Source organism: Agelaius tricolor, unplaced genomic scaffold (genome assembly GCF_023055355.1).
Source record: "Agelaius tricolor isolate 1412-34295 unplaced genomic scaffold, bAgeTri1.0.p SCAF_7, whole genome shotgun sequence".
In the NCBI taxonomy this organism is placed as follows: Eukaryota; Metazoa; Chordata; class Aves; order Passeriformes; family Icteridae; genus Agelaius; species Agelaius tricolor.
The window spans coordinates 22,801,914-22,828,094 of NW_027269267.1; positions in this window are offsets into that span (position 1 = coordinate 22,801,914).

Genomic DNA, 26,181 nt, shown 5'->3' on the forward strand with positions numbered 1-26,181 from the left:
ATGATATAGAACCTGCTGGCTAGGCTTTCTATAAATACTTCCTTTCATTAAAATAGACAATGTGATATTTTTCACATTGCTTTTAGGAATTATGGATTCCAAAGTAATTGAAAAGCAATCAGTAGAAAATTTACACTGAGAAATCAGGGAAGACTCTATAACTGCTGTATTTTCAATGAGATACACTTGGCATATCCTCTGTAAGTTTTTCAGTTTGATTAGTAAGCTTAGAATTTTACTGTTAGCAGAACAACTAAATGGTATGCAAAAATTTATTAGCTCTTATGCAGGTATCAAGGGAAGCTCTACAAAATACAAGAAGAATTATGAGATTTAGATGTGGCCCAGTTTAACAAACTAATTTCCAACATACTAATTTAAGCGCTCTGAAAAGAATATGACAAACAATTCCATATAATTTCTATTTAAAACTAATACTTGGCAGAATTTCACTCCACAGATCATCACACATGACTGGAAGCAAAAGTCCTGCTTCTTCCTCTTCAGAATGCTTAGGAAGAGCTCAAAGTGATAAAGAGAGTGAAATGAATGCAGAGCCAAACAGGAAATAAAAATGGTTTCAAGGGGAAAAAGTATTAGTGGATAATTTATGGCATTTGATCTTGTATCAGCCTTGTCTTCTACCTCAAACAGATATTTCCTCTGTGATATTATTCCAAATATCTTTTTAATACTGAACAGCCATATCCTATCAGAGTTTTAATTTTTCTGGATGAACAAGCCAATTTTTAACACATTCTCTAATACAAAAGGATGTCCATGCTTTTGACCATGGTAGTATCCTTCTCTAAATTTGTTTAATTCTTCATTAATCTTCCTATCAGAAACAATCAAAGATGCATGTAGTGTTCCAGATGAGGTCATCCTAAGTCCTTATACAATAATAGAATTTTTTGCCCATATCCACTGAACATATTTTATGGCTTGCACATCTGATAGGTTTTTGTTCCTTTTCCATAATCACACCAGTTATCTTCTAGTCATAGTAGACACAGTATTTTTTTTGCTAATTGTCTTTGTGATGATCAACCCTTTAAGTCAATCAGTTGAGTTTTAAGTTACTAAGGGAAAGGAAAAATTGAGGAAAAATTATTAACTTGATATAAAATCTTAGAAAGGAATCCAACAGTCCTACCACTTCACCAGCTTTCTTTCTTTTTTTTTTTCTCCCCTATAGAATCACAGCCTGTGGGTTATAAATCTATATATACTATATATAAATCTATATATATAAATCTATATATAGCCTTTATGATAATAAGTCATATCAGCAAGTGCCTACAAAAGGAAGTTCCAGGAGTCTGTTCTTCTCCAAGTATTAACAGGAGGATGTAAATAATTGTTGTGGTTTAAAAATCATATACAGATATTTTGTATTTATAACCTCATTATCATATCTATGAATAGTATACTATGCATTTTATATATTTGTCTATGTATATAACTTTGTATCCATGTGCATCTTTACATCTAAGCAATCCTTTATTTTACATTAAAATATCTTTTTCTCCACACCCCAAAAAAAAAAAAAGCCAGAACCAAGCATAAATTCCTTTATATACCTTCTCTATAAAAATACACTAAGAAAGAGAAATTTATAGTTGTAGGAAATGTAGTAACATTCACTAGGTCAAAATGTAAGAGACTAAGGGCAAGATGTATACAAACTTGAAGCTTAGAAGAAGGAAGAGACTTCCATGCTTTTTTTTACCTTCTTCATTACCAGGGAGAGGCAATTATAAAACACAGGAACACAGGTATTGTCTGATCAATCCTACAGCAGTCACGGATGTAGTGATTTTATGTTTTCATCCCTTTCATGTTTCATTTCAATCATTTACAGCTAAAACCTAAACCCTGAATCCTGGTGTTCGACTTTAAAGCATGATATTGAGACATTAACTACATAACTTGCTATCTTGTTTTCAATATTTACTTAATAACAAGCAGTTCAATTGAAAATTCAATTCCTTTTGACCTGTATATTAGTCCTTCATGGCTATGGCAATGGACCAATTTCCATTTTCCAATTTCTAGTATTGCTAAGACCTTGTTGACCATTTTGCAGAGTAAGCACTTTTTCTGTACTTAGTGAAAAGAGTTAGAGGAGTTGGAAGAGTTCCAAAACAGTAAGTTGAAAAGGATATAACTTTTTTTATGGCTTTATCCAAAAGATCAGAGAGGCAATCTGCATTCCTGCTGTAGCTGTGATGTAACTAGGCCACAAAGCCAGCTGAGATTGGGTTATTTCTGCCTCATCAGTCAGCATCTTTGAATGAGAAGGCAGATATGATTTATGGTGGAACAGAGGCTGACAGAGCCCAGCTGGAAATGCTCATATTATGGTAGCTGAAATGCAAAAAACTGGGTTAGTGTTGAGATTCAAAATATAATCTAGGTCACATAAATGAAGATAAGTAATTTAGTCTCATAAAATTGACAGGCAAGGGCTCTAAAACCACAATGTTTATATCTTCTGTCTTTGATTAGCGATGCCACTAATACATTTTTACCATGAAAGTATTCTCCTTTACCTCTCCTATCCACACAGACTTAAACTCAGCTGCAAAAAAGAATCTGTTGGTGAAGAATGCCTGAAGGTGATGATCTACAATAAACAAATTAGCGGTCTATCCCAGGTGAGTGTGGACTGGTGTCTGAACACGTAATGTTCACTGCTGGGATTTATTGTCAAGCTTGTTGACAAAATCGGCAAGCAGATAATTTCTATCATTCCAACATTTAGTACTCAACATTTCTACAAAAAACAGTAGCATTCAGATCTAATGGTAGAAAAATTATTTGACAAAATCCTATGCTTTTCCATAGACAGTAAAAATTAGTCATGGTGACTGCAAGGATTTATGTTTTCTGTTTGGTTGGTTTGTTTGGGGGATTGGGAGGGATTTTGGGAATGAGTTTTTTTGGCTTATTTTTACTGTTATTCAGTTTCTTTTAAGGAGAAAAATGAAACTACTAAACTTCTGGCTAAAAAGTAAAATATCTCATGTACACCCATCCACAGCTAGACATGAATCTTGTGCACTGAATATATTTGGAATGCATCTTTGAAATCTGAGCACATTTTAGTTCCCAATCTACTGTTTACCCTGCTACCATCTTGCATGTATGCTCTAGTGCCTTCTGTCTTGGTTGATCACTCTCTTGTGAATGTCCTGGGTCTACAGAAGCTGTGGTATGTTAATCTCAGTCACCATGGTAAGACTATATAAACCTCCTCCCCTCCTTCATTCTTTATAATCCTGGCAAAAAAAAAAAAAAGACTTGGGTAGAAGACCAGATACTGACATTATTGGTGCATTGACTATTTAAAATCAGGTTTCTGGTCGTAGTATAGGTCAAGTAATTTGAGCCAAGCAGAAGTTATGAGAGTGTATGTCCCAAAAGGCTCCAGAAGCTAAAATGGTGTTATGGCAGCAATTGCAGTACCAGTTACCCTGAGATGACACCAACCATTGTAATCCTGAGTATGCCATAACCCAGTTCCAATGGGTGAGGAGATTGAGAACACTTACACTGAGAATATTCTCGCCTGGTGCCTCTCAATCTATGCTGGAAGAGTGGACTTGTGAATTTTCTTTTTTCCCCACCTGAAGAAAATGTAGGTCTTTGCCTTGCAAATGTGTGCTGTGTGGTAGAGAAAAGGGCTGTAAAAGCATATTGGGGAAAAGTTACAGCCTTGAACAACTGAAGATGACTATAATAAAAGTAGTACTGACTGAATAATAAATATCCAATTGAAGAGGGAAGGGAAAGCAAGATTTGATTTAAAAACATATATCTCTGTTTCATAAACTATAAGTTACGTTGAATTTAGCCTTTTCCTTGTAATACACAAGAAATTTGCATGGTTACAGTTTCAGAACTCACATTCAAGTTTCATACAGAATTTTAAATGTGTATGCCAAAGTCTCCTATAGATGCTGCATGAAAACTCCTTGAGCTCTTTTTGATCTCTTGTAGCACAGAAAGATGTCATCGTATCCTTTGCATATCATTACCATATCACTAGCTTGCCTTCCTTAAATCTTGCTTCTTCCTGATATACTGATATTGCATTCTATTTGTGCTCCATTTTTTAATCTTGTATCAGCATTTCATAGTACCTATATTTACTTAAAAATGCTTTTTCTTTTTAATTCCATCATAAGATATCCTAATTTTAAAGGGCTTTGTCTGTTTTTATTTATGTCTTTGCATTTTTCTGAAACTTGAGACTTTCTTGCCCACATTCTCTCATTTCTTCAGTACTGTTCCTCTATTCCCTCCAACAAACTTTTTTCTGCTAATCATATCCTCATGACCTTCTCTGTTCTCTGATTTGTGCTCATTATTTTTCTTAAATTCTTCAGTTCTTATATTTGTTCCCATCCTTCTACTTTCTTGGTTAAAGGAAGGTATGATGAGGATATTTCAAGTTGGAAAGGTTAATTATTAAAATAAAAAAAAAGAAATTGAGGAAGGTTTTTTAATATCTTCAAAATTTAAATGTCCTATCTTATAAAATTTACCACATGGTAAGTGCACCTTTCTTAAAGAAAAATAGCAATAAGTGGTGATTTACATAATGTAGAAATGGAGCCCAGATTTTTATTTATCAGGCAATATCTGCATACAAAATTTTGCTCGTTCTCTATTGGAGCTCTATATAAATAATAATATAAAATACTATACATCATTATTATTTTAAATATAATATGTTTAAGATGTACAGATTTACTATCAATTGGATTTGTCACATTTAGACTATATATTAATTATACTAAAATACTCAAAATATAGCATACTATTTTTACTACTTGTTATTGAAGACATAAAATGTATGGTAGAAGCAATATTGTTGGGTTATCAAATGCTAATAATCTAGTTTAATTTCTTTGAACTCTGTTTAAGAAATCATGTATTATTGTATAAATTGCTTATTAATTTTTTTCATTGATAGTAAACACTTAAATTTTAAAAAGAAACCATGCATGTTAGGTGGCTTCTTTAGATTTTGTTCATATTTTAGAAATATTTGAAAAAACCTAGAATTATTTTTAAAATGAAGATCCACTAAAAATCCTCCTAAAATTTTGGTTTTTATATTCTCTCTCAAAAAAAAAAAATACATTGCTGAAGTCAGTGGAAGGTTTCCTGTTGCTGGAATACATTCAGAATCTCCTATGACAGTTTCCAATTAGAGATTAGCTGTCAAGACATCAGAATCACCAGTGCATTGAAATCTCATTGATAATATTGGTCACCTTCCTCACTGATAACAGTTTTTAGGGCTCTTCTCTGCTTTTTTTAGGGAAAGAGAATAATGAAGAACATAAGAGTTAGAACTTGTAAAGGGTAATGCAGCATCTCTCCTTTATTCTATGAAGGGATGACATGCTGTGCTTATTTTGAAGAACTGTAAAAATGGGAATTGCAATGGGAAATAGAAGAGAGAAATGGGGAAAACATACTTCAACAACTACTTACATTAGGCTGTCACTTCTTTATAGAGGAGAGCAGCAGGTTAAGATTTAATCTGAAAGTTTACAGCAATATTTTATAAAACGGACCTTTCTCTCCTCAAAGTGTATCACAGTATATTTCTCACTATATTTCTGTGACATCTTTGGGGTAAAAAGCAGATGAGACATAAGGATACCTACCAGGATTTGATTCTCATGGAATAAATTTCATGTAACTTTTCCATGCTGCTTACTGCCTACCTTTGAAACTGTGCTATTTACTTCTAAATCTTGCCAGCATCAAGGATCCAGAACTTTTTTTCACCCCATTAAACTGAAAGTTTTTCATGTCTAAGTACAAAATTAAGCGTTACAAAAAGCAGAAATTGACACAGCTTGTGTAACACCAAACTTGATTTCAAAGCAAAATCTGAAAAATGTAAGAACTTGAGTAGGTGGGATGTATGGCACATAACCATAAGGGACAGACAGATGCCACTTTTGCAGTAGGGAAATTACCATCATAGCAGCAATTGAATTAATATAGAATGTGTAGAAGCTCTGTCCTTCCCTGACCCCACTCCCAATCCTGCCACAGTGGACAGGTACCAATAAATGTAAAAATTAGTGTACATGGTTATTTTTTTCTTTCACAGCTCTATGCATGTTGTGACTTTGAATGACATGTTGATTAAACTATTTTTTATAAATAAACTATTTAATGCTACTGATTTTCTTAAAGTACTTTTCGTATGTGTGTGATTTTCCATGTCCACTATTAGTTAACTATCTAATAAGCCTGAAGTCTGACACCTTTGGTGAATATGATTGGACATGTAACTGCAATTACACAGATCTTTGAAACTTTAATTATATGACAAGGTCAATACTAATGAAAAGTGTAAACTCCCTGGTTAGAATACAGGATGTATTTTCAGTCAAAAGTTTTTGTACTTGTAATCCTGGGAACCTAAAACAGAGTTACAGCACTGGTACCGCTCTAATTTTTTTTTTTTTAATTTGACTAAAAGTTTCTTTAGAAAAGGTTAGATGCATTCTGCATAAATCCCTCCTAAAAAGACATTTTGTTTTTCTGACAAAAATCTAGACCAGTCACTTTCCTTCACTTACAGATCTGTATTTGTGCCAACTCCAAAAATTTCTATCAAACATAGATGTAATAAGATATCCTGGACAGACAGGCTTGCTTCTCACTTTGTAGCCCAACAACTGACACGAGTGCCTAAACTATTTCAAGACTTAGCAACTCTGACCATAAATAACCTGCTTGCTGTTATGGCCCTATAGAAAATCTTTATTCAGTAGTCTTATAAGTCTTACTCTGGGTTTTGAAATCTTGAGTTTTATGTTCTCATTTTGAGAGTGAATGGTCACAGAACTCTAACTTACAGAGTGCCTCAGTAGCTAAGGTATTTATTTCAAGCAATATCATACTCATATCTTTCTGTGATGGAGTCATAAAAGAAAGGATTATGGGTAATCTGTCTCCCTGTCTGAGCTTTGATATGTTCAGTTTGAAAATGTAGAGGAACTAACCATGATCCACATTCATGTCCACTGTTTCCAGGAAAAAGTGAAACCTATAGCCTGTACAAACCCATCTGCTGTTTGGTTAAACTAGTGTTTTGGAAGCAGACCTTGTTAGTCCATATATGATATTTACCACACCTCAGAAACTGGCTGATTTGGATTTCTGAGAACTCGGCTGGCTTTGAATTCTGTTCCATATCATCATACAGTTGCATTGAAAAACTATTTTATCAATCCTTTAGCATTTTTAAAATTCTAAGAAACCAGATCTGTGGAATGTGCAGTCCACATATTCACTTAAAGATACTTCCTGGCAAGCCAGAATGGTTTGCTTCTCATAAACACCATTTTACTTCAAAAGTGGTAATTTATTTCATGTATACTCCAGAATATTTTATCAGTATTCCCATATTCTTGCAATCACCTATTTAAATAAATTATATAAATAAAAGAATAATTTTCTTTGTGTTTGAAGATTAGCATTTCTTAGATTCCTTCCTTTTTCCTCCAGTCTATCAAAAACTGTCTAACTTTGAAAAATCTGCTTGGGTTTCTGTTCATAAAAATTTAGAGAGTATATACCTGGATATCTGACCTGTCAGTCCAAAAACATGAGAAAGCCACCACCACTTTCTAATGCAGTCCTCTAGCTTAAATCTTCACTTCCTTCATTATCTTTCTGGGTTACATAACAAGTAGTATAATGCACTTCTACTATGTCCATCTGACTAACGCCAAGAATCAGACATGGGAACAATTTTTGGTGCCAATTCTAAAATTTGTTTAGCTTATGTATTACTTGAATATTTCTGTAGTCCCTAGGAAATATTTGATAGCATATTCACCTTTAAGTCTTTCAAAAAAATTAGGATAGGTTTAGAATAGCCTAAGTTCAACAGAGTTGAATAATCTTTTTCACACATGTATGTGCCTTCCTGAAAAAAAAAAACCAACCTTTTTTTTAACTGTCTGCTTTTCACACCTGGATTTTGGCACTGTCTAGTTCTATTTTTACAAAGCAGCCAAACAAAGCACAACAGTGCTGACTCTTTAATACTAAAAATTTATTAGAACATTTGGCTAAGCATCTGTCTACTAAAAGAACGTCCACTTAAACTACAGCATCATATTTCTTATAACTGTTTATCTTTTTTTGTCTGAAGTATGCTTAGCTCCTGAATAAATTGCCTATTCTGTCACCCAGTGAGTAGGAAAAAAATGGGTATGACCATAAGCTGCAAAGTGGGTTGAATCACCTTTCTCTACTGACCTACTGCCAAACAAGTGGGACCCAAAACCGGTTTACCTACCTTTATCTTAATAAAAAATAGCACTCACAAATATTTTTACTCTAGAACTCAGTCAGTGTATTCAGCATGTGCCCTAAGCAGAAGTACAGATTTGTGGAGGTCATTTTCCTCAATGATAGAACTTGGATTTAGTTGTCTATAGTTGAACTTCTCTTCTTAAATTACTTTATAGCCAACGGACATTTTGAGATGTATTTTATCAGACCTGACAATCTCGATTTCTAACTGAGGATAAGTTGACTCATACCATAAAATTACCTATTTCCTTCACTTGATTAAAAAAAAGGGTTGAGATATCCATCTAAATTGCTTACTGGATGAATTGTGACAAAGTTTACCCACTCTTTGTATAGTATGTAACATAACTTCTAATATATCAAAAAAGTTATATTTGGGTTTCGTGAAGCTCAGTTCTTGAAGACTACAGGATTCATCAGAATTTTGAAGTGAAACAATGTGGTCTAAATTCAGAAATTAAAGAATGGGTTAAGGGTTTTTGTATATGCATTATTGACTATGGAGTTTTAAACAAAAGCCTCAAAATTCCACATAAGTTATCCTTTAAGTATAACAGACCCTTATTGGATAAAAGTCATTAAATTTCTACAATTGCAGTTCTAACCATGGTAATAACATTTTATAGCTTTTCAGAATATTCTTCATAATTTTTCAGGAAAAAATAATGCAGATAGAAGACCACAAAGGAACAATAACACATTTTTCTTCAGAAAAGTTGTCAGCTTTGGTCTAAATGCTGAGTTATTGATGTCTCATTTTGCCTGTACCTGCATCTTCATGGGATTACTTAGGACAAACACAAGAATATTTTAATGTTTCTAAATGCTTTTGAATCTAAATGTATATCTCAGTTCTTACAGAGAGTGGAATGGTAGTTTCCAGTGATTACTCAACATGTAGAGCACAGTGAGATCAGAAGCTGGTCCTTTGTTTAATGCTCTAACAGACAAAATATACTATGATACATTCAACTCAAATGTATATCTTTTTCATAGATTAAGGATCATCAGGATTCTTCTGTTTTCCTATGCTATCACATTACATTCAACTGAAAAAACATTGATAGACAGATGGACTATTATTTTTCTCTTTTTTTCAAGTGTATGAATAATTTGCCACTTCATTGGCTTCTTAGTAATACATTTTCAGTCAACCTTATAAATTGCCATCGAATCCTACCAAATTATTTTCTATTGAAGTAGTTTTATAAAATTGTTAAATCGATGTGTTTTGTTCAGTTATATACTCATCCTTAGTTGTACTAAAATTTTATGTGTAGATCTTAGCTGAAAAAAGCCCCAAGGGCAAACCAAACGCAACACCCAGTAGGTAGTGGTGGTTGAGAGATAAAGGAAAAGAACACCACTAAAGAGTGTTTCAAATATTCAAATTTTGTTGACTTCAGGTTCTGAAAGGCAAAGGTAGTCCCTAGAGAGGCTCGGCAGGGGGGTCCTCAGCAGAAATCTTGTCATGCACAAAGCAGAGCCAACCAAGCCACACCATGAGAGCCAACCTAAGAGACCCCTTTTACCCTAGGCCATCCCAAAAAGGATTACAGGAGGACTGGAGCAGACTTTGGGCTTTGCATGGGGCTGCAAGTCACAGGAAAACTTGTCTGCAAAAATAAAAAATTAGAGCAAAATGCCAGCTTCAGAAGAATATGTGCATGGGAACAATAAGGAAAAGACCTAAAGGGGACCAGAAGAATTGGACACTGAGTCCATGAGCTACAAACTTCATTTCAAGATAAGTGTCACACAGAGCAGGCAGGTAGTGGTTGCTAGGACCTCCCTTGCCCCAAGGAATAAATTTACTGATTTAAACAATAACCATTCATCTTGAATGCAGAAAAATAATTAGATTAAAATCATGTTGGTATGAGCATCATTAGAGCCCAAGTTCTTGATAAATGCAGTTATCTCTGCTTCTACAAGTTGTGTGCTAAGAAAAAATAAATAAATTGATCCAAGTTTTTTTCCAAATTTTAATTAAGAATGTCAAGCTTTGTTGGCTTCTCTATTTTAATCTCTTCATCATTTTCCTTTTGGGCTACAAGATAAACACCTTGTTAGTTTTTCATATTACAGCCTACTATAAAACATGACTTGACTGAGTTGTATTAAAATAAAAATATCAATTTAATCTTTCAGTATTGACTGATCTGTTGGAATGTTTCTTCAAGGAAATGTTTTTGTTGTGATGAAATTTATGGATAAGGTAATTTTACATATCAGATGACCAGAAAATACTTTAGCACCACACTGTGCTAATATTTTCTAAATTACCTGTATCCCTATTCTAAACATGTCTATTAAAAAAATCCACAAACACTTTCATTGCAGTATTTTTATATAAATTCACAAAAATCTCAAATTCCATGTAATTTGAGATTTCCTTCACAGTGATGCAGCAATGGACACAAGTTGTTAATTATGCAGTTTCATAAACAAAATATGGTCTTCAGCATTTCTTTAAAAGTGCTGAGATGCTATGTTACTTTCCACAATGTCAGGAAATAATTCTGCTGATCAGCATAAACTATTGCTAAGTCTCTGAAATTCTGTTTTGCATAATCTTTCTGGAGACAATTGTAGGAGTAAGTTCCACAGATCTGTTCAAACATAGATCCGTTCAAAGATTTCCCATTAGCAAGGAAAAGCAGAAAACTGGCCAAATGCTGCTTTATTTTTTTTTTCTTTTTTTTTTTTCTTTTGGAAAGGTTCACATAAGAATTTAGTATCTATTCACAAAGAATCATCACATTTTTATTATAAAGATTTTCACTATTTTCTAGGTGCTATTCCACCTAGAAGTGGATACATCATGATCACAAAGGCAGGTTGGCCTGGTATTGTGTGCTGTTTGTGGTGCTGAGATTTTGGGGATGCAGCTATGTTTACCAAAAAAAAAAGGGGAGATAAATTTTTTTCCTGTTTATCCTACAAGATCTTGCCGCCAGAATCAATATGTAGCTAAATGACTAGGAAAGAAGTGCACAGACTTGAAGAATGAAATGAGTTTGAATTAATTAGCCACTGATTTGATCTAGAAAGAAATACCCTATGTATAGCTGTACATAAGGTTGTAAGTTTTACATAAGATTTTATGTACAGCTTATAGCTGAAAAAAGCCCCAAGAGCAAACCAAACTAACCCAACACCTAGTAGGTAGAGAGATAAAGGAAAAGGCCACCACTAAAGAGTGTTTCAAGTATTCAAATTTTGTTGGCTTCAGGTTCTGAAAGGCAAAGGTATTCCCTGGAGAGGGTCAGCAGGGGGTCCTCAGTAAAAATCCTGGAAACTTTTATCTTGGTGTAGCAGAATAAAAGGAGGATGGGAACACCCTATAATAATAAAGATTCTCTGTATGAAATAAGGGGTTGCTGAACTGGGCAGATTAAGCAGGCAAAGGCATGTCGCAGTAGTTTCAGATTTCTCAGCAACAGAAAAGCAGGGCTGTGTGGTTGAATCTAAACCTGAATGCAAAGTCTAGAGTCACATTTATATATTTCCGTGACTGGCTCTTTTAACCTAGGACAGCTTTTGATTAATCTGTCACATCATTCTGATCCATATCATGCTAACTATGACATGACAGACTTATTTGCCTCTTCTGGTACATTATTGTTCCACAAGAAACTATACTGATCTTTTCGTTTTCTCAAAGTGATCTGATATTGGAGTCCTGGATGCTGAGAGTTTTAGACTTTCTGTGCTGACAGACTCTGACCCCCAGGAGAGCACTGCATTTTACCTGAGGTCGTGGAGAAGGCCTCAAAAATGAAACAATAGTACTGGGATTATGGATGTGTAGTTTGATTAGAAGTGTGTAATATCATGTGGTGGACAACTTAGAGTTTAAGGTTTTAGAATATAGTAATGTATATGAAGCAAGATGGAGGTTTTAGGGAAGAAGCTGGTCCTTCTTCTTCACCTTCTTTTTCAGGTTTGGGAGGTATTTTGTAATTGGACAAAAAAGTCCACATTGTGGGACAGGAGTGGTTAGTTATTGGGTTAATGTTGCAGTGTGAAAGTAAAAATAATTTAGATGTCATTTCTTAATTGGATAGTTTTTCCTTAAGAGACCTTGTAGTGATAGATTTGGGGCCATTTTGTAGCTTGTCAGTGAAATACTGCAGAACTCATGGCTTGTAAGACTGTGATATAGATAAGAAAAAATAAACATCTTAGTCTGAACATGAAATATCATCTTGAGCACTTTCAATAACAACCTTTATAGAGGCAGAAAAAAGAAGCCAAGAACCAGCAACCGGCTCTCTAAAATAAAGAGCCAAATGTTCTAAGAGACATTTAAAACATCCAGAATATGAAGGAAACAAAACCAAATCAACAACCAAACATCAAGGAAATAAATAACAAACAAAAAAAGTATTCCCCCTCACCTCAGATACTATTCAAACCATCAAACTTGCAGATAGTTAAAAAAATGTAAATGTTCATAAGTGGCCGCTGAACTGTGGAAAATTATTTTTTCCCGTTTCAGGAAAACTGGGCAATTTTAAGAAAGAGCATATTGGAGAAGAAGTTAAAAGAGACACAGCTAGAGACTGTGTCTCTAACTCTTCCAAACCCAGGGGTGAAATAACATTTTACCAATTTCAAGGATTATGAATATGTTCTGGCTCACTTGTGAACAGCATTGGTAAACTAGATTTTAGATTTGATTTACCCTGTATTTTGTATCTTGATTTAACTTATGGAAAGATCTTTAAACTGTAAATGTTATATCAACCTTTATGTGATATCGACCTTTTCATTACTGTACATCTTGAGTTTTTCCATTCTGAAGTTAATTTTAATGGCAAATTTTGCATTTTCTTGTTTAAAGTTCGATCAGAATTAATATGGGATTGGATTAAATGGAGAATAGGATAGCATGCAGTTGTTCTGCTTGAAAACTTTTGAAATGGATGTTTATATATCTAAATTACATCAGGTCTTTCTCAATTTTCTTGACTTTTCCAATGGTCACAAAGATTCACACACTTCAGAGGGATAGAAATTAAATTCAGCTAACCATACACTGTGATAGAATTTAATGCAGGTGCTATTTGAAAAACATCATCTTGCTCTTCCGAAGGAAGGAGTTTTAAGAGGTGGAAAAGTTGTTGAAATCAGCTTTCATTACAGATTGTTAGTACATGTCATTGTAGTCACATATGTGTTTTACCATCAGTGTCTGTTTCCAACCTCTAAGGGTGCAAAAATAAAAAAAAAGCAGTCTTTCAGTTTAAAGCCCAACACACAAAGCAGTACTTCAGAGCTTCATAGAATCACTAATGTGCTTGTGAAATGCGAAAACTGCTTTGGAGCAACTCAGATGTCTTGTCAACTGCAGCTTTTTTAGTCTGAATGGCAGCCACAATTGCAAACTAGCAACACTTTTTAAACAGGAATGCACTCATAGATCATGAAATTCTAGCTTTTTTTCATGTCTACAGGTTATCGAGGCCAATATTAACATGCAGAAAGATGTGATCACCTGACTTTACCTTGAGAAACAGAATGAACCTCTACATAAGGTCAAGCTTTATAGGTAAGACAGTGGAATAGGTTCTAAAAATGTGCCATTGGAAGGAATTCAATACAATATACAGTTTTGTTCCTTAGTGTCTTGAGACAATATACATCAAATATGTCTTTATTTTCTTAAGGCTAAAGCCTCTGGGTTTTGTAGAACAATTTTTTTGGACAGTAACCACTCCAGTCTGTTGGGAATGACTTCCCATCTGTGAGATGTTCAGTGTTTGAAATGTGTCAATACAGTTCTGGCTGTGCATGAAATCAATGTCCATCTTTTGCTTTCTCCTAGCTTGCTTTAGCAAGGTGTTGATTAAACTATGATGAGAACTGCTGTTGCAATTAACACTAAATGAGATTTGTTAATTAGCTTCTTTTGAAGCAAACTAGGTTTTTCTTGTGCTACCCTCTGTGCTTCTTGTGAATTGATCTATGGAGTAAGTGTATTGAAAATCAACTGTGGAGGCAGTGACATTTCAAAATTCAATCTGACAACTACAGCTGGCATTAAAATTTAAATAAATGAAAATTAAAAGATGTAAAAAATGGCACTTGTTTAGCCAAAACATCATTTGTAGAGTATGTTTATTTTTTATTATTTAGATGTATTAAAATTAGCATATGGCTTAATGAAAAACAGATCATCAAACAAGGAAAAACAAAAAAATACCCCCAAATCCACAGTGGTTCTTGTGGGCCCATATCTCAAGATTTCTCTGAAGCTCTGAAATCTTGTCCAAATTTCTCTGAAGCTCTCAAGGGCATCCCTTCCTTCTCTTGTGTGAACTGCACCACTCAGCTTCATGTTATCTGGAAACTCACTGAGGTGGCACTTGACTTCTCCATGTCATTGATAAAGATATTCAAGAACAGAGTCTCAAGACAAAGCCCTGAGGAGACACCACTTTTTACCAGTGTCCACCTGGACACAGAGTCACTGACCACCACTCTCCAGCTGCAGCTTTCCAGCCAATTCCTTCTTGAACAGCTCACCCACACTTCAAATCCATGTCTCTCCAATTTGGAGATAAGGATGCTATGTGGGACTGTGTTGAACACCTTACAGAAATTGAGCTAGGTGACATCAGTCAGTCTTAGCTTGGCAACTATTGCAGTCACTCCATCATGGAAGGCCACCAGATTGGTCAGAAACAACTTGCCCTCAGCAGAGCTGTGCTGACTGACACAGAACACCTCCTTGTCTTTTATGTTTCTTAGTATATCTTCTAGGAGGATCTGCTCTGTGATCTTCCCAGGCAGAGGTGACGCTTACCTCTCTGTAGTTCCCAAGGTGTTCTCAAGGAAGGAAGGAAGACTAAGGAGAAGCTGGACCTAAACTTGGCAAGGGATGCAAAGAATAACAAGGGCTTCTGTAGGTGTGTCAGCCAGGAGAGGAAGGTCAACTAAAACATACCCCTCTATTTGCCAAGCCATTCTCCATGCCATTTGAAAGGTCAAGGCATTCAGGAGAAGTTCCCAACAACCAGATGATTAACATTACTCTGTCTATAAAGGGGAAGAAAGGAGAGCCCTAACAACCTCTCAGACTCACCTCTGTGTCTGGGAAGGAACAGAAGGAACAGAAATTCCTAGAAGATGTGCTAAGACACATGGAGGACAGGGAAGTGATTTGAGACAGCCAGTATGGCTTCACCAGGGGTAAGGTCTGTCTCACCAACTTAATGCCCTTCTACAATGGAGTGGCTGTTTTAAGTGGACAAATGATGGGCTACAGACCTCATTTATCTGAACTTCTGTAAAGCCTTTTTCACAGTTCCCCACAACATACTTCTCTCAAAATTGGAGAAAAAATGGATTTCATGGGTGGATTATCTAGTAGGTTAGGAATTGGTGGGACAATCATATCCAGAGGATAGTGATCAATGGCTTATTATCCCAATGGACAGCACTGACAAGTGTTGTCCCTCAGGAGTCCCACAGGACCAGTTTTACTTAATATCTTCATAAATGACACTGGTATTCTGTTATTCTATATTTCTCAAGGTGCTTATCTAATATAGTGGAGTTTCATATTTAGATTGCATTTCCATATTTTAGTCTTCCTTCTTCTGTGTTTATCTTAGACACATTATTCATACATACTCCGTTTGCAAAGCAACCAGTCAATTGGATTGGATTCACTGAGTCTCCAAAGAGCATGACACTCAACAACAGAGGAAACTTTTCTATTCCATGAAGAGGACTGGACAAGATATTCTTCAGGGGTCCCTTATAACCTCAACTAGGAGTCATGGGAAGAGAATTCAGCTACAGGAAAGGAATAAAGACATCCTCAAAAGTGTATCAAAACCCAATAATAATACCAAAATTCTTAAGAACTTAAACATTTCTAGAGATACATTTTGAACACCTTTACACATTGCTAGGGGTTTTACGTTTAAAGTCCTTTATATGCTAGAAGAATTTTTCAGATAAAATTACTTATGAAGGTATTGTCATCTCAGTTAATAGAATTCACACTTTTAAAAAGAAAGGATATTATTGCCTAGGTAAAATTGACTGTAAAGATGAAAAATAACTTCAGATTAAATAAACAGTCTCACAGTAGTGAACTATGTGGTCTGATTATTATACACAAAGTATCTGAAAATATGTAAATATTTAATTACTATTACAGGGAAATAGCTAGGGGGCTAATGTCCTTTCAGAAATTTCAGCCTCATTTTTCTACATCTTTCTTGATGATTAATGCCTTACTATTGAGAGGTTTGGATATTTCAAATTTAATTATACTTAATTGCAGTAATACTACAAGAAATAACTTTTAGGAAAGTGTTGCTTTGGAAGGATTGCACAAAAAAAAACTTCTTGATCTCAAAATTTCCAAGCTGTTACATAAAATGGCTAATTTTTAGTCTGTTCTTAATAGGCAATCTAATACCTGTGTAGAGTGAGGGAGAAATGATAATATGCCAGGTTCAAGGATATCTAGTATTAGTAGTATGGTTACTAGTATGCTGCAATTATCAAATTCAATGGATCTTTTCCTTACAATTCTCATGGGGAAAAGCAGTCTCCACAATATCTTATCTCTGTTCTTTCACTCCATGTATGTAATGAAATATCTTTGTTTCTGATAAACTGGAAATCACTGCAGTAACTGATGTGTAAGTAAGCCATTATAAGGACAATTCCATTCTTTGACAGTCTTTCTATCTTGCATGTGGTTGTTTTGTAATTTTCTCAGTTTTGATCTTTTATTTTGATTGCTGTGCTGCTTTTGAGATTCCCATCCTGTGATCTGCACACACTGACCATGCAATTTTATGCCTCCAACAAACTCAGTGTGGAAGATCTCTGCACAGCTTTTTGTGAGGATTTAGATGAAATTGATAAGTTTGTGAAAAGAGGATATATTTGGGCTGGTGATAACATTGCCAGAGATATATTGGCACAGATATAGGAGGGAGGAATAACAATGATTATATAACAATCTGATGGCCAAGAATTAAGATTTCTACATTGAGCAGTGTAAAATCTTAACATGAAGCCAGGATATTTTTGAAAGTGGGACTGAAATATGTAGGATTTTTGTTGTTCAATTAATTATTAAAGACTTTGGGTTTTCCTAATAAGATAAATCTTCTCAAAGTGTAAAGAAAATGGAAAGTGCTCCTTTAAGATGTAGAAGACAATAGTTACTGAGATGGATCCCACACAACATATTTCTGCTAAAGATATTTGAAGGACTGATATGGAAAAATAGGAATATGAAGTACAGAAAACTTAATCAGTATTTACTTTTACTAAAGGAAGCAATAAAAAAAATCACAACCAATCTTTTTGACAAAAATTATTGGATTGTACAATTAAAGTTGCTTAAAATGACAGGTTTGAGAAACTAATAAATTGAAATCTGCCACAGACTGAAGTTAGGCTCTCTTTCTTAAAGAAATATAATTGAGATTGTGAAAATTTAGTTAGAATGTATTGGTTGATGTTCCTGATTTCTCTTTTAGAACTTAAGTTTTATATGAAAGCAAAAGAGCTCAAAATTTTTACTTATACTTTTGATATGCCTTATTAAAAATCTAAAAAGGAGAAAAAAAGAAAATCCAATAACAGTATAGAAATTACTATAGACAGCAGAAAAAACCCAGTCCGTTCATTACAGAACTGCCTTCAATTCATACTAAAAGATAAACTCACTGTAATTCCTCAAATAAGCAGCAGGGTCAAAAACTGTAAAAATTCAAACTAGGTATTCTATAATTGAAGTATTCTACACTTAAAGAATCTAAAATATATATAATAAAGGTCATCCAAAGATTAGCTTGTTATGAAATGAGGTAACTTGGACTAGGTTTCTCTAATGTAGGGATGGTCCAGAGAAGTGACTTTTTAAAATTAGTTTTCAGATGGAATGATTTCCTTTATTGATTTTTTCAGATAGAATAAAACTAAACAAACTATCAGGAGAGATTTCTCAGCTCACCAGTGGTTTTGAGAGCTATGGTTCAGGTAGGTGCTCATCTTGTGTGGCCATGAACACCCCCTGCTCCTTGGGCATGAGCCTTGCTCCTACCTCCCTCTCCAACTCAGACCAAATGGCCCAGACCCAGCAACCTCCACCTCTCCTACCCCACCTTGAATGATGTGGTTGGATGGACTTTCTTCAAGACTGCTGCTGTTGCTGATACAGACTGAGCAAGAGAGAGTCAATACCCTTTTAATGATCTGAGCAGTCCTTTGGTCTAATTTTTCTCTGATTCTGGAAGGAACTGTTCTCAGGAGACCACTATGTAAGAGCAGATAAGAGAGTTTCCTATTCCTACTTCATTGTTCCTGGGAATAAACTGAGATGACTAAGACAAAATAAAAATAAATATTATTAGCCAAAATGGGAATAATTTAAATTATGGGTTTTTTTTTTCATCCTTTAGCTCCCAACTTTCAAGGTAATAAAAGTAAGGACAAAGATAAAAAAGAGAAATGTAGATTTATGTTACTGTGAGAAATAGAGGGTGGGTGAAGAAAATGCATAAGATAAATTGAAAGCTACATTTAATTTTTTCCCAAATCTGATACTGTTATTTATTCTGTATCAGAGGTACAGAAAATGAAACGACATAACTTTAAAATTAACAACTGCCATACCCTGTAAAATTGAGATATTATGGCATACATATTTATCAAGGAAGTAAATTATTCCTAAAGTTTTTAAAAATCATTATATTCATTAAATATAGTCTGTATTTTTTCCATATAAGCTTCTTGATTTGCAAGTATACAGTATTTTTCTTATCCTCTGTGTTTTGTTACAGAAGCAGCTACCATGTGAGTTGGCTACCTATTCTAATTCAGTGAGATCAGAAGAGATGTGAAGGTGACAAGTAAAAGAGTGCAGAATAAAATTTCATTGATTTATACATGAATATGGCCCTAACAGCTGCATTATCAATTGGGAGTAATCTATGCTATTGTCAGTGATTAGGAAACTAAGCAGACTTTTAACTTCAGTGAAACTGTGCTTTTTGCTTTTATCCCTGATTAGATTTTTGCCTATTATGTCTAGGGAAATTTTCCAGGGAGTTGTGTGTTAGATATAAAAAAGATCCATAACAATTACAGGATAAAACAGGAACAGTAGTTTGTCAGCACAGAACAAATCAGCATTCATGAGCTATTTTAAATATATATAAACAAATTAAAAGAATATTCCATATAATTCTAGGAGTCAGATATTTTTTCAAATTCTCACTATAGAACAATCCTTTGCACGTAGGTCATATTATCAGAACAAAATGACTGAACATTACAGTTTTATTTGAGACTGAGATTTCTGAGCTCTGAAGTGATATCCTCTGTGATTAATTAAAAGAAGCAGTATTGTTGTCTTATAAGAAACAAAACCAAAAATTCTTATGCTAACATGAATGACATCTTGAGTTCTGTTTTAAATAGATTAATGGCAATTCCTTTTTTTGATATTAAATAATTATTTCATACATTTTATAAAGTTTAGGTTTTATTTTTTTAAAATGTGGGCTTTTGAAATATGGATTGCAGTTTTTCCATCAAGGAAGCAAATAATGGTAATTGTTAACACTGGTGCTAATCACTGACCCTTAAATCTTCTTTCCCTGAGATCATTGGACTATCTGAGTCTGATTCCTTTAGTGAGGAATATAACTTCACTAAGAGTGAGTTATAATGATTTATGCAATGCTGTAGAGTAAGATCAAATACTCCAGCTGTGTATATATTAGAGAGACAGCCAACTGTACTGTATCATTAATCTGCTTTGTTCAGTATTCTGTGTCAGACTAATCCCTCATGTTGTCCAGGAAGTTAAGAAATGTTTCTCCAATGTGAGAATTTGATGTAATCTGTCCAAACAGGAAGCACTTTTTTGGGTTATTCTGAAGTCCAAGAGATTCAGGGTGAATCCCCTCTACAGAAGGGTAATAATTATCACTGCAAATGCTAATATTTTCTACACCTTTTAAAAACTAATTTATTTTGTTTCTATATTCAGTGAAATATCAAAACAATAATTTTCACAATGCTACAGTTCATTTTTAAAAGATGCTGCTGTCTTCCTGATCGCAACTGTCATGCAGTATTATCCATAATTATATTTTTGTTGTTGTTGTTTTAGTGTTCTCTACAAGTCTTTTTGCCAATTTTTTGACCATTGCAGCATTGCGGTTTTTTTTAGGTGAAGCTGTTATGATTCCTCAGGTTAAAAATGATGGAATCCTCAAAGAAGAAATATTTCAAAGCCTGATTATACACATTGACAGGGAGCTGTAGATACTAGGAAGCAAAATTCTTAAGGTCATTCTTAACTAACTGCACATACCTAATCATGTCATTAAAAGGGCTGTATAGAATGAAGTTAGCATATAGCATAATTGTTTGTCTTGAAATTCTAACAACCACAGTTCAGAGTGAAACTTAGACTAGATTTTTGCCTTTTTTCATCTTTTCTCAAATACATTCTTTCCCAGAAAAATAACAGCTTTCATTTGTAATCTAAAGAAATAAAGGGGTGAAGAGAAGCTTTCTTCAATGTTTTAAATATATGACTTTTGGGAACCCACTAAACAACTCCTTTGATGTCACCAAAGTTCCCTATGATCTACTGTATTTCTAAAATACTATTCAGCCTCTGCATTAGACTACCAAAAGTCCCATTTGGCAGAGCCATTCTGTATAGTCTCATTCACTACACTATAACTGCATTTGCAATACATAAAGAATATTGCTTAAAAATCCTTAAAGACTACATAAGCCACATCTATAGAGGGTCTCACAAGCCTGCACTGAAAACTCAGTTTTAAAATACATGTTAATATGTTTAAATCAGCTTCATCTTTTTATCATTTCATTCATTACCTAGTGTTTTTAAGACAGAAAAATGATGCAAAGTAATTGTAGTAAATTAATTATTTCTTGAGGCTTTGTTATACTATGAAGTACTTTGTTACAGTCTGTGAAAGCTCACTGTGCTTAGACAGACCTATCCATAGAACAGTGATGAGGAGAGCATTAAACACCAGAAACTCCTTGAGAAAGATTGAGTCAGAGTATAGTTTAGGCTTTTTTGCTGGTACATAGGCTAAAGCATTGACATTACTCCATCATATTTTATCCACACAATTTTATAATATGACAAAGAAATGAGAGAAAGCTGTAATCCTGATGAAGGACACAGCTGTCAGGTATAACTGAGAAGCAGGATGAGATACCAGCTATTGGGAGGCAGAATTGTGCACTTAATGAAGCGGCTTAAATTTGCTGAAAAGCAATTGACAGGAGAATATTCAGTTAAAATACCTGCTAATTAGAAACTAGAGATGTCATCAATGATCCTTCTATGCCTGAAAAAAAAAATTATGCAATATCATAACTTTTATGGTCCCATATTGTGACTGAAACAGAGGAGAAACTGAAATTAGACAGAAGACTGGTATACAGAATTTATTTTTTAAATACTTTAGTGTAGAGGAGTCATTGCCAGTTTATAATTTAAATTAATATCAGCTTGGTCTGAAATATGGCTCTTTGTGACATTCACAGACAACTTCACTGTCTTATTTTGAATGAGGAGTTAGGTCTTGGAATTGTGACTACTATTTTGTGAAATTAAGTTAGCTTCTACACTGAAACCTTGTTTAAAGGGATGCATGGATAAGCTTGAGGTCCTAACTGAAAAAAAACAAAAGGGAGGCTCATAGCTTAGTCACAAGTCAGACAGAGTCCTTAAGAAACCTTATTACTCCCTCTTCTCTGATGAAGTGACTCTTCAGAGAATTCAGATAGTCTGCTTTCCTCCTGATAAACCAAAAATAACTTAATCAAGAGGCCTGTATAAGCCTTCCAATAAAAAAAAAAAAACAGCACAATCAAAACAGTGGTACTATGAAGCTACAGTGAAACCATCTGACCAAATCATAGAAAAATGGAAATTATCAAATCCTCTGTGTATGATGTAATGCTTCATTTAATAGTCAGACTACAGACTGCACTGCACCAGAATCAGATTAGAACTCTGTCTTCCTGAAATGGTGAATTCAGCTGCTGGGTGGTGTTGGAAGAGCAGCAGAGGTCTGGAGGTTTTTAAACAGACTTCAGAGTAAGAAAATCCAAATGCAGTCCCTCTTTGATAATCAAGTACCTTAATAAAGGATCAGAGGCAATCAGACAGAAGAACTGAAAACGAGAGGTATTATTCGGGAAAGCTGAAAAAAGATGGTATTATTCCAAATATCAGTTACATTTATTCTACAGATCAGTTAAAGGCTTTGATTCCAGAAGGTATCTAGCTGTCTAATAATGAAAAGTAAATTATACCTGAATTATACCAAAGCCAAATCTCTTCAGCCATATGCAAAAGATAAGATTTACTCACAGGAAAATACCAATGAAGCTTTTCCTTTAAACTACTCTCAGTCTAACATCATTATTAATAATAAGTTCATGTTTAATATATTTTTATATATCTGTTTTCTGTGAATATTTTTTTCTGTAGTTACAAGACTTATTAACTTTTCTTTTAATAATCTCTAATAGAGATAATAATCTGATAATCTCTAATAGATTCCAATATATTTTGTTGCCTTTTCTGAAATCCTACTGTAATTCAAAAGAGATGATGACTCTTTTGGGAAATACTATTTACTGACTTTGTAACTTGTAACTTGAGCTTGTAACTCCCTAGTAAATGAGTTGCTTCCTTAGCAAGAGAAGTAGATTGCAGAACAATCAAGTAGAGTTAATGCTGCTACTGCATGTTAGGAGGCTTTAGGATTGATCCCGAGGCAGACACAATCCCACATCAGCATGGGGCAACTCCAATAGAATAAAATAAGTGTTTAGAAAACATGTCAGTGGAAAGGCAGCTTTATAGTTTACAAAATATCAGAACTGCTAACCTGGAAATAAACAGAAGGGTCACAACCACCATGCCTTGGCTGACTGGCATAATGTGAAAGTGTACAATAGAACAAGAACACTTAGAATAGATGTTAGGAAGTGATTCTTTGCTGAGAGGACAGGAAGGCACTGGAACAAGTTGTCTAGAGAAGCCCCATCCCTGGAAATGTTCCAGCCCAGGTTGGATGCAGCTCCGAGCAAACTGATTGAGTGGCTGTTATACAGGCCCATGGGTGTCCCTGCACAGACCTTCTTTAAGGTCCCCTCCAACCAAATATGTTTCTATTAAGAAGTTAGCTTCTGTGTTTGGTTTTTTGTTTTCTTTTTTTCTGCAGGGTGGGGAGGAAAGAGAGCATTTTTAATATTTGCCTACTCTAGGCAGGAGGCCAAATGGTAGGGGAAAAAAGTAATTTAAATGAGGCATAGAAGTTTATGTCTTCTGTTGATTGCATTGCTACAAAAGAGATTTTGCTGACAAAGTTTAAAAAGGCACTAATCCAAACTCCTCCTGGTAATAATCATGAGTAATTCCATATCAGAATGTGGTACTAAAATTCACTACAATGTATAAATTACGATGCACACAATATTACTTCAAAAGGATCAATTAAAGCAGTTATACAATCACTTCATTGTAACTTCCCTGCTGGTCAGTTGATAATGTAATGAATGTTTTCAATATTCCATTTATGCTGAGGGAATTAAAGTGTTTGGAATATAAGGTTGATAACAGTGTTCTAATAAGTCTACATAAAGATGCATATTAACACATCTACTTGCATACAATTTCTTTTAACTATTTGCTGTAGCATGAATAATTGTTTCATTTAGCACAGACTTGAGAATCTCTCAGAGATGGATATAGACCAGATTTTTTAACAAAATACATCCTTCTTAAGTGTCAGAAAAATATAATACAATTGACCTTTCAGTACTATTTTTGAGCAACATAAACAGTGATTATTAGTTGTTTGTTATCAGTGGATTCTATTTGTGCAAAATCCAGTTTAGTAAACATGATATGATCTCTATTTAATCTCAAAGAAATTGGTACACAAAGTTACCCTTTGTTATCAAATAAAACACAGAGTTCCATTTCAAACAAAATAAAATTTCTATTTTAAAATCAGTCATTTTGGACACTGCTCTAACCAAAGAATTATTGTCCTCTGAAATAAAATACAATGAACCCTTTAATCTTAACAGGAAAAAAACAGATTATTTCCTATTTCTTCCTACATTCTAAAATTGAAACAAAAAGTCATTTTTAGCAATTATCTTTAAGAAAAGATAAAAAATACAAACTTCTTGTTAACTACTCAAAATTTAAATGTGTGCACACCAATTTGTTTATTAATTTGGCTGGACTAGAAAAGTAGCTTGAAATCTCCCACCTCAAAATGGATTAACAAAAAATTGTTAATAAAGGGAGTATTCCAAATGTTTCTGTCTGTCCACTTAGCTCTCTACAATGTTTTCTAACAAGTGTCTGAAGACTTCTTTGCCTGGCTTGTGACTTTGTTAGACCCATGAGAAAAAATTCAAAGAGAAAAGAAAATGAAAGCATAGTATCTGAGGAGACTGGACAATTTTCTGTTATGGTTGCCATATTAGAGGGCTGGGCAATCGGCAACTATAAGATGTTTACTGTGTGCCAACCGTATAAAGTTTAACAAAGACAGGTGCCGTATTCTGCACCTGGGATGGAGCAATCCTGCATGTATGGACAGAAGGGGAAGGAGAGGCTGGAAAGCAGTGCCAGGAAAGGGACCTGGGGGTCTTAGGCTATAGCAAGTTGAACAGGAGCCAGCAGTGCCTTGGAAGCCAGGAGGGCCAGCCCTATCCAGGGGGCATCAGGCACAGCATGGCCAGCTGGGCAAGGGAGGGGATTGTCCTGCTCTGCTCTGCACTGAGGCAGCCTCATCTCGAGTGCTGGGGGCAGTTTTGGGTGCCACAAAAGAAAAAAGATATTAAAATATTAGAGAGTGTCCAATGGAGGGCAACAAAGATGTGAAGAGCCTTGAGGGGAAGCTGTATGAGGAGTGGCTGAGGGCACTTGGTGTGTCCAGCCTGGAGAAGAGGAGACTGAGGGAAGACATCATTGGAGTTACAACTTCCCCATGAGGGGAAGCATAGGAACAGACACTGATCTCCTCTCTGGTGATCAATGACAGGACCTGAGTGAATGGCCTGAATTGTGTCCGGGAAAATTTAGGTTAGATATTAAGAAAAAGGTCTTCACCTAGTTGGCTCGGTACTGGAACAGGCTCCCCAGAGAACTGGACACAATACCAAGATACACAGAGTTCAAGGAGTGTTTGGAAAATGCTTTCACAGATATGCTGTCATTCTTGAGGCTGTCCTGTGAAGGGTCAGAAGTTGGACTTCAATGATACTTGCGGCTTCCTTCCAATCCAGGATATGCCACGACACTGCTTCATATTTAAAAAAAAACAACCCAAAACTATTGTAGCAGAGACCTGAAAGTTTACAAATATTTATCAAATAATTTTTAAATATTATTAAAACTCCTCATTTCTTTCAAAGTGACAGACTTTGATGCTTTAATAAAAGTTTACTTTTTCCTAGATCTATGATTGCAGGTACTCTCCTACTTAATTCCACCACATGGAAGTTTTCTGCCAAGAGAACAAGGAGGACAGGACTATACTCCTTCCCATTGTTTTCCTTTTTGTTTCTAGTAATGGAAACAGGATATGAATGACCTGAAATTGATGCAGTGTAACTTTCCATTTCTTGCCAGCCAACAATTCTTATCATTTGGCAGCTAAAATTCACAGGTATTATTCAGAAAAGTAGCAACAACTTTTTCATTCAAGTTCTATAAGATGTCTCTGGAGTGAAAAGCAGCTT